Below are 17,216 nucleotides of genomic sequence, written 5' to 3' on the forward strand. Positions count from 1 at the left end.
ACTAATTATTATAAGAAAATCATGCCCTCTTTGATCCCATCTCCTGCCGTTGCACTTGGAAAAGGCAACTTCTAGAAGAAAATTTTTCTATTATCTAATTCATTATGGAATATTATTATTATGTTTAGCCAAAATTCTGTATTGTATCTTTATTTATAGTTGATTGACCTGAGTTCCAGCAAGACAGTTATTTTAATATTTTCATTATCTCCTGGAAAAATAATAGATCATTAAAAATGAACATTGTTTATTCACCAGAGAGCAAAAGAATCAATGTGGTTACTCAGTAAAATATACTTTTAAATTTAAAAATAACTCAAATGGCTTTTTAGAGTAACAAAAGCACACTTCAAAACAGGAAAAATCATCATGACATTTAGAAGCAATAGAAAAAATAATATATAACCTATTTGTAATTGATTACAACAGGACCTCTGACATTTCTATGTACTTGTTCAGGGGCTTGTTCATGAAGCTGTTGCTAAGCAGGGAATGTTGATGATTATTTATGAAACATTCAAGAAAAATAATGGTTCATACTTGGCATAAATTCTGAATTAATCTCTTAAGTACTTGCATGCTATACAGCATTTTCAGCCTGATGTGCTGATACACGCGGATCACTATAGAAACATGTGAACAGAAGTTTTCTAAATGTTTACAAGATATTGAAAGATTTGATTGCCTTAAGACGCCACAGACATTTATTAGCAATATTTGTGTGTGTTTTAGTAAATGTGGTATTATATATATGTGGTACCATGTTAAGTATCACACAAACAAGTTTAATCCACTATGCAAATTGTATTTAGTAATACAGTAGACCACATGCTTTGTCACAACTGTGCAATCATTGGTTGATTCCCTCAGTCTTCAGATACATCAGTGGGGCATGTGGTGGACCCAGACTTTGGGCAGGTCAGCTTCTTCTACTTTACTGAGCATACACTATAAATACCAATTTTTATGTATGCCATGCCAATAAAATGGTTGGGAAACCCAGAAAGCAGTATTTATTGAGCAGCAATTACATGGAAGATATTGGCCTAAGAACTAAAAGTGATTTAAAAACAAACAACAAGACATTTTATGCTTTTAAAAGTGTTTAAAATCTAACATAAGAGGGATATGGGATATGTAACAAAAAAAAATGTTACAAACTCAGATTTGTTATTTCTGTTTAAATGATCTTAACATGTATTCCAAGCCCTCATTTCCATTATGATGGAAAACATTCTTGCCAAATCAAGGTAGCTTCCAGTTTAAATAGTATCTTCTGGATCAATGCAGGCAACTTCAAGGCTTCTTTCCTACTCCTCTTCCCTAGGATGATCTAGGTTCTTGGGTGCTTCCATATATCTTCCTGACATTGGAGGGAGAGAATATGGTCTGGGGTTCCTATCTGTTGTGTTCACTGCTGTAATAACTTGCCATCTGTTCTGTCAGTGTCTGCAAAATGCAGTGATTATTCTGGAAAGCTTAGTCTGTGCTGTAAGTCCTCCCTCTTCCCGCCCCAACGCAATCCTCATCCTCTTAACCTTCAGGGATGCCATATCTTAATTTTTACCTTATTTCTGTGCCTTACTTGGGCAGGAGAGTCTTCTTGGATTCTCTCCATATCCCACAGAATTCAAGAAAGGGTGATGGAGTGGGCATGAATTTCAAGATATTCCTCTGTCTGGACATGCCCTGCTGTAATTTATACTCAAAAGCAGCAGCTCCATGTTAAGCATCACACTGCTAGGCTGCCTCTCTCCAAAATCCAGACAAGAAGTGGATCTTCTTCTGCCTTCATATTCTCATAAAAGTTTGGTGGTCTCTGTAGACTCCATTTCTCTGGGTTTCAAGCCTTCATTGAGAAAAGGAAGAGCCATGGACAGCAGTTTAACAATTGCATGTAGCTGTTGTTCCCCAAGCTTCTCCAAACTCTCTTTCCCATTCCACACAGGCACATACAAAGGTTCTGGACAATACATAAACATGTTGCTCCTCCCATCCCAGTGTAGTTTATAATTTAAACTTGTATTTTTCAAAATTTTTTGATAGAAACTCTTTGTGAGAAATATATTTTCTTATCAACCCCAGATATCACACACTTACCTTACTCTTGTGAATTGCAATGTATCTATTCCATTTCATTGGGGGGAAAAAAGACAAAAACAAAAATGAACAAAAAAAAGGTAATACTAGTGTAGACTCAGGAAAATGATTTCATGACCTTCTTGTGGGCCTTGACCAGCAGTTTGAAAAGCAATGCTATAAAACTTTACTCTGAGTCACTCTTTGCTCCTGATAAGCAAAGCCAAGCCAGAGTTTTAAAATTCTAGTAGACATCATCCCTTTTCAAGTGGCTGAGTCTCACAAACGGAAAGAGCTTTGACCTTCAGACCTACATCTACGCAATGTGCTTAAAAAATCCATTTGAATTATTTGTTTTGGTCTATATCCCATTTGCCACCTTTGGCAATGAATATCTTTGAGTATATGAGCAGAGAACAGTATGAAAAATGAGAGAAAAAAATCTACAGGTTTTATCCTGATACGTATAAATTAGAACAGAGAACCACAGAATTTTGAAACGCTGCAGAAACTTAGAGACATTAATTTTCCCAACCAAGCAGTTCTAAAAGACACTAATAATCAGGAGGATCATCTGGCTTGTCTATAGCCACAGAGCTTGTTAGAGCCAACTCTCAAACCCCTAGCTTGGCTGTCATGTCACCATTCTTTCCATTGAACACTATTCAGCCTCTTCTTAAAGTTAGAAAATTGGTCAAATGAAAGTACATATGAAGTACTAACATGGGAGTGGGAACTCATTCTCACCATGTACTTAATAATTGTTAGTTCTTTTTTCTCTTCCTGACCTTCGTGAGTCTGAGGTTGAAGTATTCATTGTGTCTGATGCTTCATTGTGTCTGAATATGTGTCTATATTCTCTCTTCTTTCTTTTCCTTCATACTTAGGGTGCTCTTGAGGGAAGAGTGGAGAATACTGCCTATACTTTCATGGGGTCACTATTAAGCTGTGGTATTAGGGAGCGTAAGACAAATTTTGGAGGATTAAACTGATTGTCACTTTGCTCTTTGGCTTTAGTCAGTAATATAGAACCATCCTCCATTTCAACTCTTCTTAGAGAAAACATATTTCATACACTGACCTAAAGATATCTGGGCAGTTCTGATGATCTACATCAGGGATCAGCAAAAAGAGGTATTTAAAAAAATATGGACCTAAAAACATACCAGCAACCCTTTTAGAAAGTGATTTATCAATATGTGTCAAAGATCTTTGAAATACGTTCCAGTGTTTATCTCAGAGGTTATGTCTAATAACAAAATTCTATATTAGATACAACTTAAATATCAGCAAGTGAGATGATTAAGTATAGTAATAAATACATTTTAAAATAAAAAAATTATTATATAAAATACTGTGCAGAATACATTCTTATACAATCCTGAAATATATTGATGATGTGTCCATGATTATGGAGAATGTTTGTGTTTTGAGAGATTTTATAAAAGACATAAGATTGCATCCTCAGTATGAGATTAACTAAAAACAATTGTATAGAAAAAGATTAGAAGGAAATAAATCAAGATATAATAATGATTATCTCTCGGACATGGCTTACATGTAACCATTTTTCTTTTTCCCCTCTGAGTCTTCAATTATCATGTATTATACATACTCAGAAAAAATAAAAAATTTAAAAGTAAAATATTTCACAAATATGTAATATCATTTTAAAATATTGGAAGCAGGAAAAATCTCAGGTTTTAAGCTTTTAAGGTTTTTAGGTTGTGTTTGATTACAGTGTTCAAAGAAGCTTCATGAGTTGGGATGTTAGCAGTTTTTTGGATGGAGTATCCTGACATGTAACATCAGTGACTCACAGTCACTGTTAGTAATGTGCAATATGAAAAAATGAGACGTTGAATGGAAACACATCTACCTTTAAACAACAGGTGGAGTTATTATTTAACATTTTGAGTGGGCCAGGGTGTTTGTTTATCTCCTGCTGCTGTTTATAATTTAGGACTGTTATTAGATCCAAAATAGAGGAACAAGTTGAAAAAAGAAGAAGAAATGAATAGCTCCTCTACCTCCTCTTTGAGGAAGTTACCTGCAATCAATCCTGCTAGAATGAGCAACAGCTGCAAATGGGTCTGCCTTCTTGAATTCACTGCGTGTACCCACGGTCCACGCTGCAGTAGTTGAAGCAATCTTCCTTTCAAGATATTGATTTCCTATGGAATTGTCATTTGAAATGATGGATTTACAGTTGGGTTGGGAGCTGGAGGGAAGATGGTTGTGTTTGTGTTGCAGGCATGAATCTTGACAGGCTTTGTCCTCCACACAAACGGCAAAAGGAAAGGAAAGAAATTATTAGAGCTGGGAAAAAGATTAAGGAGGATACTTTAATCATCTTCCAGTTTTACAGGGCAATTTCTAATACTTAGGACAAGGTTTTTTATGAGTTCATCAATTCAATTCAATAGTTGAATTTTTTTTATTGTTCCTAAAGCCAAAGTAGCAAGACTTATTGTTGTGTACTTTGCAATAGAAATGCAGAAAGTGTTTTTTTGGGTTTTTTTGGTTTTTTTGCTAGAGTATTCATTGGTAGTAATTTTCTATTTCTCAGAGGAGGTCTGAAGGCTGATGAAAGGATATATTAATACCTTTGGTCACAGTGCTAACAGTCCTTTCTTCATAGGTCAGATTTCCTAGAGCCCTGGAGCCTTCCATTTAAGAAGGGCCTGATTCTGGATTGTTTCCTTCCATCCTAAGGTATTGGACCTTACTCCCTTCTTCCCACTCTTCCTTCTGTTATCTTCTTTTATGTAATACGAATCTCATGTAATATGGATCTTGTTTTTCTGTAATATGTTATTGCCTTTTTTTGGCCACACTTTGAGGCAAGTTATTCCATCCTTTTTTTCCTCCTTTTTTCATTTGTTTTTCCTTTATGCTCTAATTTTTACTTCAGAAACAATGCAACCTCATTGGTTTGGGGCTCATTAATCAGACTGGTTATCTGCTTGACATGAATTCATTTCCTGTTATTCTAGATAGGCCCAAAGGTATTAATATATCCTTTTGTTTTCTTAGTTTTCAGAGAATAGTCCGTGAAGCAAAGTAGGTACATGAGATTGTATATGCTTGTGTATTAAAGTATGTGATATTAAAAACATTAAGTTGATACAGCAATTAATGAGTACTTATCATCAATGAGTACAGTATTCTTCATAAATAAATTTTATAACAACAAAAATTTGACTTTATTATCAGAGTATATTTTTAAACCATTTTCTACAGAAAATTTTCATTAAAAAGCACTCATTTATCTACCTACAGCAAGTATAATGAACCAAATTAAATCACTTGTAGGTGATGGAACATCATCCATATATACTGTATAATAGGTACTGTTACTAGTTTTGGGGACCATTGGGTCATTATCTCCTTAGACTAAATGACCACTGAGATTCTGTGTTATTTCAGTTGACTTATACATATAATGATTTTTGATATCACATTATATATATATATTTGTCTTTAATCAGCTGACTTTTCTGTGTCTTAAACGTGTGCTTTTCTTCTCTAAATTTGTGCTTTTAATCTACTGTGGACTAGAAAAATCATATCTATACTTAACAGAATTCTATCTGAAGTTGGAATAAGTAGTTACTGGGTGATATTTAAAAACACAGAGTTTGTACACAGCTTTTGACCTCTAGTTTTGCTTCCTTGAGCTCTTTAATAAAACACTTCATTTCCTGATTCTTACTAGGATTACAGAGATTTGAAGTTGTTGGGGAAGTGCGATGTTGAAGTATTTGACTATTTCTAAGCAATGCCCATATTAATAGTAGGTCAACTATCAAAATATTGAGGATTGAATGCATCCTATATTCAGGCATTTGATACATGATAGTCACAGAGTGAGTGTGTGTGTGTGTGTGTGTGTGTGTGTGTGTATGTGTGTGTGTGTGTGTGTGAGAGAGGGAGAGAGAGAGAGAAAGAAACCATCTTCCTAGGAAAGAATTGGCCAAAAGAGGTGGCTTAAAACTTGATTGGTACCCATTTCTAGCACATTTCACTAACCTGAATCACAATTTTCAGCACTATTGTCAGGCAAACAGCAATCTCACCTTCATCTTTGTTTTGTTTAGGGCACATTCCCTACCTTTCTTTTATTTAGAGAATATATTTAGTTTGGAAGAGGTACTAGGTTGTGTATATGTGGATGAAGGTAAGGTGAAATAAAGCATAAAAACATCTAGTTGGAGCTGTGATTCTTCTGATTCCAGTATTCAATTAAATTTCTAGAACACTAAAAAAATTATTTGGCAGATGCTTGCTGATGATAACCTGTTATCATGGCAATATCTTATTATTGAATAATTAAAACCACACTTTCAAGTAGAGTAACCCTTCCAATTGGGGCATAAACACATACTGCAATTCAAGTGCCCGTTTTAGACTTCAGTCAGTAAAACTTTAATTAATTAGAAGTCAGTACATTAGGAACATAAATCAGATAGATTTCAATAGTAAAATAATTTTTACTCTATAATGATAAAATAAAATAGCCTAATATTTAAAAAATATTGTTTGATAACAAGTCAATATTTTAAAAAAAAATGCTTTCTAGGAAAGTCTCAGGTAGCCAGGGTTTATCCTTCCATTTCTGGTAGAGTATTGTTGTGTTTTTTTTTTTTATAAATTTATTTATTTTATTTATTTATTTTTGGCTGCTTTGGATCTTCGTTGCTGCTCTTGTGAGCTTTCTCTGCTTGCGGCGAGCGGGGGCCACTCTTCGTTGCTGTGCATGGGCTTCTCACTGTGGTGGCTTCTCTTGTTGCAGAGCACGGGCTCTAGGCACACGGGCTTCAGTAGTTGCAGCACACAAGCTCGGTAGTTGTGGCGCGCGGGCTCTAGAGTACAGGCTCAGTAGTTGTGGCGCATGGGCTCTGTTGCTCCGTGGCACGTGGGATCTTCCCGGACCAGGGATCGAACCCGTGTCCCCTGCATTGGCAGGCGAATTCTCAACCCCTGCGCCACCAGGGAAGCCCGAGTATTATTAATTGAATGTTTATTGTAACAGTAATATTAAGGGAGAAATCTTTCCTCCTTCAGGACAGTAGGCCAGTGTGTATCCATTAAATTCTTACAAATCAAATTCTGATTAGACATACTTACAAAAATGTGTCTGATATGCATTTTTTATATAAATAGAAGGATTTTTATATGATTCTTCTTTCATGCTTGTACATTATTAATGGGAAATCAATGTCACTTGAAAAACCATTTTACTTAGACCATCACATTTGTTTTAACAAAGTAAGTAGATTCTATTTGGTGTTCAGTGAAACAGGCTGTTCTGTTGCTGGATATTTATTATAAATATGTGCCATTTCACACTCATCTTTGTTTAGACAAACATGCATTTCTGACATTTATCTATTTTATTTACTGGTCAGTGCTATTTATATTGGTAGGCAATGCAATTTCCTATTTAACTTTGGTATGAACACTATGCAAATATAGTTTTGAGCTTGGCCCCCTGTTTACACATTCTGTCATGTGTCCAAGAAAACCTTTTCTAGAAAAAGTATTTCAAGGGAGTGAGACCTTTGGCGATCCTAACCCTAAAGCAGACTTAAATTAGATTTTTAAAAACTGTTAGCCTGCATAAATTCCTAAGGATACCTCTTGGTAGGTGGTATAATTGAGATGCTGGGGAGTATGAAGGGAGTAGCAGGACTGTTATTGGTAACACTTGGATCTAATCTCTTAGCTTATAAATATTGAAAATGTGTTAACATGTATTGATGTTTGGTTGTGAACTCAGGGGCAGGGAAATACATAAAGAAGGCACTGAATACATAATAAATGAAGGAGCCACAACTCTGATGTTACACTGATGATGTAGTTTCATATAGATTTTTTTTTTACATGGACAATGTTCTTTTTTGTTAGATTTTGGAAAGGAACTGTGAAATCTTCTAGTGCACAGCTTTGTTAAACTTCAACAGTTTACAGAAAAGTCTCATAGCAAGCTTCTCAGTGAGTGTGGCATACTAGGGATTCTAGAGATCAAAGTTTAGTCCTGTTACCTGTGTTGTTTCCCAACTTAACACTAGGAATCCATTTTGGACATTGATTTCAATGAACTATTAGATGAATGTCATTTAAAATGATTGATTTAAATGATTGATTTAAAATGATTGATCTAAAACTGGATGAGGTACCCTCCCCCCCTCCCCAGTCAAATGCTCTGTCTTGTATACAGAGTAAAAGATGTATGAAAAGAATAATATACTTTGAGAAGCTGAAATCTTTGAAGTGGTAGGCTTTGGTATAAAATAAGGAGTCATCTTTCTCTGAACTAGGGGTAATGTGAAAGTATAAGGGAAGTGATATTCTAGTGAGCAAAAATAATTAAGAATATATATTTGCCAATGAAAAACTTACATTTTTTTCTGACACCCTTTTTTTAGGTTGGCTGAGGGGAAAAACTATTAGATCAAGCTTTTGGTGATGGAGTAAAGAGTTTTGACCAAGGTTTTGTCTTCCTATCATTGAAAAGAGTTCTCTGAGTATGAGTTTCTAAAAATGTGAGTAATCAGAAATTTGGAAAAGAAAAGAAAAGGCTAGTCTTGCAGGATGTCAGGAAAGGGCATGAGCAAGCATTAAACAGAAAGAATTCACACAAAAAATACCCCTAATGGGATGAATACCCAGCTTGTCACAAAAATGCTTAATGATGGAGTGAAGATAAATTTGTTCAGTTTCTCGTATGTTGAATATTCATCATATAGTCTATGCAGCTGTATCTTAGAATGCCATTTCCTCTTTTTTTTTTTTGCATAAAGCAGATTACTCTCCTAGTTTATTCTTAGGAGCTGCATTGTGCACCTTACATGCTTAAGTGAACTATTGTAAGACAGTACTTTAAATGCTGTTTTGTTATTCTCAGTCCTTATTTTCTTACTGTGTGATCACATTTATGGTACATAGGTGATTTTTTTTTTGAAAAAGTGAAAAGATTTTATGAAAATGGGCATTTCCCTATTTGGTACTCAAGCATTCTGATTGATATTTATTCAGTGTTAAATAAAACTAGTGCTATATTTAAAGCATATATGCATATACATATATGTTGAGGTATAAACATTGTCCTTGATTATTTATTAGTAAGGGAAGTGATCTTAATTATTTCTCTGGTAAGTTTCACAGGTTAATGCCAAATCTAATCATATCTTCTTAGACTCAACATGTGTGATTCAAATTTTACAAAGCTCTAACTTGGAAGTAATATTTATAATATCTTATTGGAGTTTATAATCCTACGTCTCAAACTAAACAACCATTTTAAACTTTTAAAGCAATTCTTAAAATAAAATATATGTAAGACCTGATTCCAAAAGTGAATTTAAGATGAAACCCACAAAGCTTAAGTGTCAGGGCCCTCGCTTGCATAGGTCACTTTCAATCTCAGCGTGTTCTACTTTCAGGATGTGGAGAAGAAGCACAGATCATGTTGTAGGTGGTGGTCCTGGGACTGTGGGTGGTTCTGGGTCATCAGCATCTGCATGTCTACCCACGTCCCTGGTGAAAACCTGACCCTGGTAGATCTCACTGTTCATGTGGATCCTACCTTTGACTCCTAAGGAGAAAATCTGAACAAATGCTATTCTCTCCCTCAGAGAGAATGAACCTAAAAATATAGGGAAAAAGTATTACAGAGGTATTATAAAAGTGGTAATTAATAATAATGGTAAAAGTGCTGGGTTGTTTTCCTAGATTTTATTATGTTCATGGTATTTGTCAGCTTTTTAAAACTTTTTAATTTGTTATGAATCCTTTCCTTATTCTAAATATATACTCACTTTCAAATCTACTTTTGTATGCAGAATTTTATATTACTTTCTAAAAAATAGGTCCTCAGGCTATACAAAACCTGGATTCACCCTCTGCCTGGTACATAGCAGCTATTTAGTACATGTTTATTTTATTCTCCTCTAGATCCATTAAAGTCCCATTGACTATATAAGTAATAATGACTTTATCTACTAATATTTGTCACACGCAAATACATCATTTCTGTCAGTTATTTTCACTTACTTATCCTGCCATTTGTCCTGGGTTGAATGATGACCTCCAAAAAGATAAGTCCACACATCCTGAAACTTGTGAAGTTTCCGAATCTTATTTGGAAAATGGGTTTTTACAACTATAATGAAATTGAGAATCTTGAGGTAAGGAGGTCATCCTCAGTTTTCCAGGTAGGCCCTAAATCCAGTGACAAGGGACACACAGAGAAGACTGACAAAAGCAAAGGAGGCCATGTGACCTTGGAGGCAGACTGTGGGGGACAGACCATGGAGGAGGAATGATAGGTACACATGTCAGGGAATGCCAGTAGCCACCAAAAGTTGGAAGAGGCAAAGAATACAGTCTTCCCTAGAGCCTTCAGAAAGAGAGTGGCAATGCTGACACTTTGATTCTGGACTTTTAGCCCCCAGAACTGTGAGAGAATACACTTCTGGTGTTTAAAGTTATCCAGTTTGTGGTCATTTGTCACGGCAGCAAGCAGAAAACTAATACACTCTCATTTTATCACAAACTTTTCTTATGTTATCAGCAATGCACATTCTATAGTAGCAAAAACAAATGACCAGAAATTAGGGGAAAGAGGTGGCAGTGGGGGCTAAGAGGGAGAAACTGAAAAAAAAAAAAGAAGACAAAGCAAAATCAGAAATTTATGCAGTTGTCTCTCAGCATTCAAGAGGAATTAGTTCTATGACCTCCGTGGATACCAAAATCTGCCGATGCTCAAGTTCCTTATATAAAATGGTGATACTTTTTTTAACTTAAGCTATCTAGAGATGATACTTTAAATCACCTCTAGATAACTTAATACAATGTAAATAGTTGTAAATACAGTGTAAATGCTAATTCAAGTCTTGCTTTCTGAATTTTTTTCTTTAATATTGTTCATCTGCAGTTGGTTGAATCTGCAGTTGTTGGAATCCAAGGATGCGGAATCCAAGGGTAATGGAGGGTGGACTGTATTCATGAAACAGACAATTCGGGCACATGTTTTTTCCCTCTTCCTGTAGCATTCTTTCTGGTATTGCCATTTATCATTTTCTATCTGTTTGGGGGGATGGTTAAAGGATAGAGTTTATTAACCCTTTGGTTGTGGATTAGAAAATAGGCAAGGATCACAATGGCAGTTCTGGTACCAAAGTCACGTGAGAAATTAAGAAGAGGTAGTTAAAATCTTTTGAAACTCTTCAGCTCCACCAGAAGGTAAACTATGTTTTTGCCATATGAATAATCACCTAAAATCCATATTTTTCTTACATACGGGCTTAAAAGTGTATCATCACAATAGGAGATTGTGAATTTTCTTATTTGTCCTGGGTGCAATCTATTAACACTACCATTTACCTGAGTACATAAAGATCTTTTTGTTGTTGTTGTTCTTTAACAACATATTTTTAAAAAATATTCACTTAAGCAAACTAACTAGAATATGTTTTTGCTTCTTTAGTTGTACAAAAGTTTTAATGTAAATATACATAAGATGTAAATACTCATAAACTAATAGATGAATGAGTTTTTTTTTCATTAAATAGGGACAGTGATCTAAACTTAAGAATTAAAGTCATGTGACTGTTAGAAAAAAGGTATCAGTCATGTAAATGCACCTTAAGAAATATACTGAACTAACATACATAGAAAGATTATTTCAGTTTCATGCCAGAAAGTAATTCAACTATTTATATTTAACAATAGCTTCCTATTTTGATGTTTTTGTATATTGAATTCTCATATTTCATCTTTGGAAGGTATAGTCATTTTTCTTAAAAATTGATGAGAAAGTCATGAATTGTATCCATTGAAAATCAGACTCATTGTTCTTTGCCAGAACAGAGATTATGTTCAGTGTTATATTTTAAAAATCAGATTAAATGAAAAGGACGGCTTTCTCTATCTTATTTTGTGTTAGAGGACATTTTTTCTAAGAGGAATTTAATGTATTTTATCAATATTTGCCCAAATTCTGTTGATAGTCTGTCCTTTAGAAAGACAGGTAGGAGATAAGGGGTTCTCTTCCTTTAATCTCCCCTTTTGCCCCATCCCAGTCTATCCTCTGAATTCAAATCTGTTTATAAATTATATAAATTGCTTCTTGTTGTCTTCAAAGTGAGTGTGAGTTGTATAACTCATAAACAAATCCTTTTTAGTTAAATGACTTTATATCCTGCCTCTTCCTCCCTTCTCTATCCTCTATCATATTATATTCTAATTATACTGAACTGTTAAGCCGTACTATTCTACATCTCTGTACATTTTTACAAGTATGGAAGGGTTCTAAGTAAGATGAAAACATAATATAATTTGTCTGGAAAACTGTTGGGGTGGGCACTTTTCCTGTGTATTGAGAGAACTTTTAGAAGAACTCATTCTGAGGGAAAAAGAAGGATGAGTATGCTGTAAAAAGTGCACCTTGGCCACAGAAGGACAAAGCCAACCTCAGGTTCAACATGTTGTCCATCACTTGTTCAGCTTCCTGTTGGGCACATGTCTAAATCCTGTGGAGACTGAGTAGGAGAGAGATGTAAAAAAACATCATAAAGCACAGTTTCCCTAAAATCTGTGTAAAACATTAGGACTCCAGGATCATTGCTTTGTCAGTCTTTTCCCTGAATGGAACAAAACAGAACTCCTACTGTGATTTGCCATAGAATTCCCTAAAGCTCTGATTATATGAAGGTCCAGTGGTGGCCCCTAGGGAATTGTGGTTCCCTGTGGTTTGATACTCTCTGCATCTGTTGATGCCAAAGAGATGTAACTATGAGTATACTTTTTCGTTAAGTCTGTATAAGACACTTCCTGGGATCTCAGAAATACCTAGCTGTGGTGTTGGACATTGTAGGAATTGGACACTCTGAATTAATAGATGGAGAAAAGCTACTAGGAAATTGGGACTCTTACTATAAATGTGACCTTGTATCAGTCAAGACACAAGGAATCAGAGCATAAGCGAAAACAGTAAGATTAAATTTCAGCGTATCAATTTTATAAAGCAGTTTAGGTTATGGTGATTTAACAGAACACAGGAAAGCAAGAAAATGTGTCACACTTACACCAAATTAAGGATGTTGAGTTGTGTTACTAATGTATGCAACTTTAATTTTTTTTAACATTCTCTGCCAAAATAAACTTTATTCCCTATAACTTCCCTATAACTTATATATATATAATAGTTTATTACAGTTAATTCCACTGTTTTGGCTGCAATAAAATCGATTTTGAAAAAAATGAAAAAGAGAAGACAAAATCCACATTAATATTTTGAACAGGGAAAATATAATGATTATTAAGTAGGTAAAAGGGATAAAAGAAAATTTGAAGGTGTAATAGAGGTAGCAACTGCAGAAGATAGCTACCATCTCTATGATTGTAAGTAAGTGAATCAGGAAGGAATTTAGGAATTTAGAGAAAGACCTCCATAAGGCTGAGATTATGACCTCAGACTGGAGAGCATGACTGTCCACCACAATACACTGTACGCTACTGGGGTGAAGAACTCTGGGGCCTCCTCACAGAACCCTGAGAGTGGCCTGGAGGTGGTAAATGCTTCAGAGAATGCCGTGGGGAACACTGTGCCTCCATGTTACCTCAGTCTTCTCTCTGCCAGTTGTAAACAGAAAACAAAAATGCAGAACAGTCAGTTGCTGCTTCTTATTCCAGAGTTGCAGGCCTCTAAGCACCCCTTTTTGACCAGCTGGCAAAAGAGAACCATTGTAAAGTCCTGGATTCAGTACCTTAAAGTAGAGAAGGAAGGGTGGGTTTGGAGCTAAGAGGCGATAGATTAATAATTGGCACACACTCATTTGTCCCCCACACCTTTAACCCAGGTCAATCCCAAATTCTACAGTTTTATAGGTTCACCTTCCTTATAATATCCGAACCCATGTTTTAAAACTCCAGTTTCGGGCTTCCCCGGTGGCGCAGTGGTTGAGAATCTGCCTGCCAATGCAGGGAACACGGGTTCGAGCCCTGGTCTGGGAAGATCCTACATGCCGCGGAGCAACTAGACCCGTGAGCCACAACTACTGAGCCTGCGCGTCTGGAGCCTATGCTCCGCAACAAGAGAGGCCGCGATAGTGAGAGGCCCGCGCACCGCGATGAAGAGTGGCCCCTACTTGCCGCAACTAGAGGGAGCCCTCGCACAGAAACGAAGACCCAACACAGCAAAAATAAATAAATAAATAAATAAAATAAAAAACAAAACAAAACAATAGGCTTCTATTTTAAAACTCCAGTTTCCTCCCCAGGTACTTCAGACAATTCCTTTGGAGAGTTTATTATTTTCCCTGTTACTAGTCTACTGAACTGTTGCTTTGGTTCTCTACAGAGATCACCTTAGGTAATTTTATATCCATCGTCTGTGTTTCTACAGCTTTCTCTGGACCGCTTCTCTTCCAAAACAGAGACATTTCCTTCCTAAGGCACAGTTTACTCAAGACTGTTGTATTTGGCAGACTTCACTGGAGACTTTGGTCTTTGAGGGGGCCCAAGAAATAGTACCTTATTCCCTACCCAAGTTCTAAACAAACTGAGAGATGAGACAAAGGAGTCTCAGATGGAAGCAGTAGTAAAGGTTAAGGTGGAGGACATGGGCCTGTTAACAGAACCCTAGAGTTAAGCTGAATGTCCCACCTAGTCACAGATAAAATTAAATCAGGCCTGGTCCCCCACCCCCATAGGAGCCTGATCACATCAAACTTTGGTCCTGAAGAAGTTCGTCAGTGGAGAAGGAGGAGCGACACTAAGCATTCTGGTTTATTCTGTGCAAATTTAATGATTTCAGAGAAGTTACTCTATGTGTGTCTATGAGTAGAGACACAGCAAAAGGCCAGAGTGTCATGCCATTTGATCTCCCACATCACAGAAGAAAATGTAAGGAGTAGGGAGAAAACATTCTCACCTTATTATATAGGTGACACTAGGTCCTAACTTATAATTTAGTATGAGATAGGACTGTATCAGATCCATTAACTACTGCCTTCAGAGGGTTGCCCATTGGTCATCTCATTTCAGCCTGTTCTGCTGCCGTGTTGCATCAGATGGATTTAGCTGTTTCATATGCCCCTGCCCAGTTGCCCCACCATGTTCCAGGGCCTCCAAGTGAGGTTGACAGCTAAGACAAAGGAGACAAACAAAAAATCAGTTGACGTAACACTATTATTATTTTTTTCTCAAAAGTTTATTTTGGGCAAAAAAATTTATTAGTTTCAAAAGTAAAATCAAGAGCACATTCTCTTTTTATGACTGGGTCATTCAGAGAGAACTAGTAAAGTAAAAGAAATTTTTTTTTCTCCTTCCCTTCCTCACCACATATACCCTTAGACCTAAAAAGGGAGAATAGGGACTAGGAAGGGCAAAACTTTCATCACTCCACATGCAAGTGATAGGAGGGAAGAAGCCATTGCCCTGGCAAGAGAGTAGTGTGGTCGTTGGGAAGGAAGCAGTTCCATCATTAGGTTTCACCAGGAACAACATCCACAGAATAGAAGTGAGTCCATATTTTGTTATCTCATACTGCCCTGGAGAGAGGACCAGAGCAGGTATCGTTTTGTGATTCTAACTGGACATAAGTAGGGCTCTTTTTGAGAGAGGCTAGGGCTCGTTTTTCAAGGGCTAGGAGATTCAGGTACAAAATAAACTAATCATCTCAAATCAAATCACTAGCCAAATCATACCGTAATAAATAATAAAAAAGCATTTGTGCTTAAATTCAGGCTACTATATTATTGAAATGTTGCTTTATCTTTTTTATAAATTAGGGTCTACAGTCATCAACTGATTTAGAGGAAAGTGTCTTGAAAAAAAAATAGGTAAATGTTTGGAGACTTTGGAGTCAAAGGTACATTTTTCAGGGAACACTACCAAATACTCTCAGGAAGAACTTACTTCATTATCATCCTATTATATATCTCTTCATTCTTATTAAATTGGACATACCAGAATATAATTTTGCTCAATCTTTACACAACCAAAAGCCCATAAAACCAAAGAATATTATCATCAAAGATAACATTAGGACTCCAGTAACTTGGATTCATAAAACTTCATTGGATTTTGTTTTTAATTTATTTTCTTTCTCTTTTAAAGGCTCAGAGAACTCATATCCTTTCAAGATTCTAGTGTCTTTCCTGCCCATACACACTCACTCTCATCTCTGTAGACAGTAGGCTTCTAAAAACACGTGGAGGTCAGTAGACGATCAATTCCAATCCAATCTTCATTGAGAGAAAGTTCTGGAGTGCTCTTATACATGGGATTGGTTTTGTCTTGTTTCTAATTACTCAGATAAGATGTCACTTCTTTCAAAAAGACTTTCCCTGCCATCTCACTCAAGCTCTATATAAGTTTGGCCATAATCTCCTCTGGATATTTTGCATGTGCTTCTGTTCTCGCAGTTGTAGACTGCTTCCGTATTAAGAGTTTCTTGTGAGTGCTGGGTATTCTAAGTGCCTAAAACAGTGCCTTGTGCATATTAGGTACTTAATAAATTGTTAAGTGAATGAATGCCCTGAACGTTACTTTAAGGCCAGGACTGTTTCTTCAAACATTACCCAAATTAGGAAGTAGACATTTCCCCTTTTCAGTACTCATTATCTGCATTAACTCTTAACACCTTTCAGATATTCCTACCTTGATTTTGTCTTCTCAGTAGGCAGCTCTATCCTGGAGCTATTTTTTTCCCCTCTTTCCATCTCCCTATCATTCTAAATTTAATTTTTTAGTGCCCTAATCAATAGAATCTTGCTAAATGAATGGCTCTTTATCTGATATACTTGTTTATATTGTTATATTAATGGCTAGAAATGGCTAAAATATGTTCCACTACTATTTAAATGTTATCAGACTGTGAAATTTCACTAGAAATTAAGTCCTTGAACTCAAAGATCTGCTCTATTATGGTGAGATTTTAGTCCCTGTGGCAGGCTTGCAGATCAGATTTTTGATGAGGGGGCATTTTTCAGGTGTCCTCCCAAATCACATTCCCTAACTTCCTATAGTTTCATTCCTTCCAAAATTGCCTCCAAATAAGTAAATTGCTTTGGGCTCTTAGAGTACTCCAAGAGAGCTGATGGCTCTCTGAGGAGAGGGCCAGATGC

Source organism: Eschrichtius robustus, chromosome 2 (assembly GCF_028021215.1).
Source record: "Eschrichtius robustus isolate mEscRob2 chromosome 2, mEscRob2.pri, whole genome shotgun sequence".
NCBI classification, from domain to species: domain Eukaryota; kingdom Metazoa; phylum Chordata; class Mammalia; order Artiodactyla; family Eschrichtiidae; genus Eschrichtius; species Eschrichtius robustus.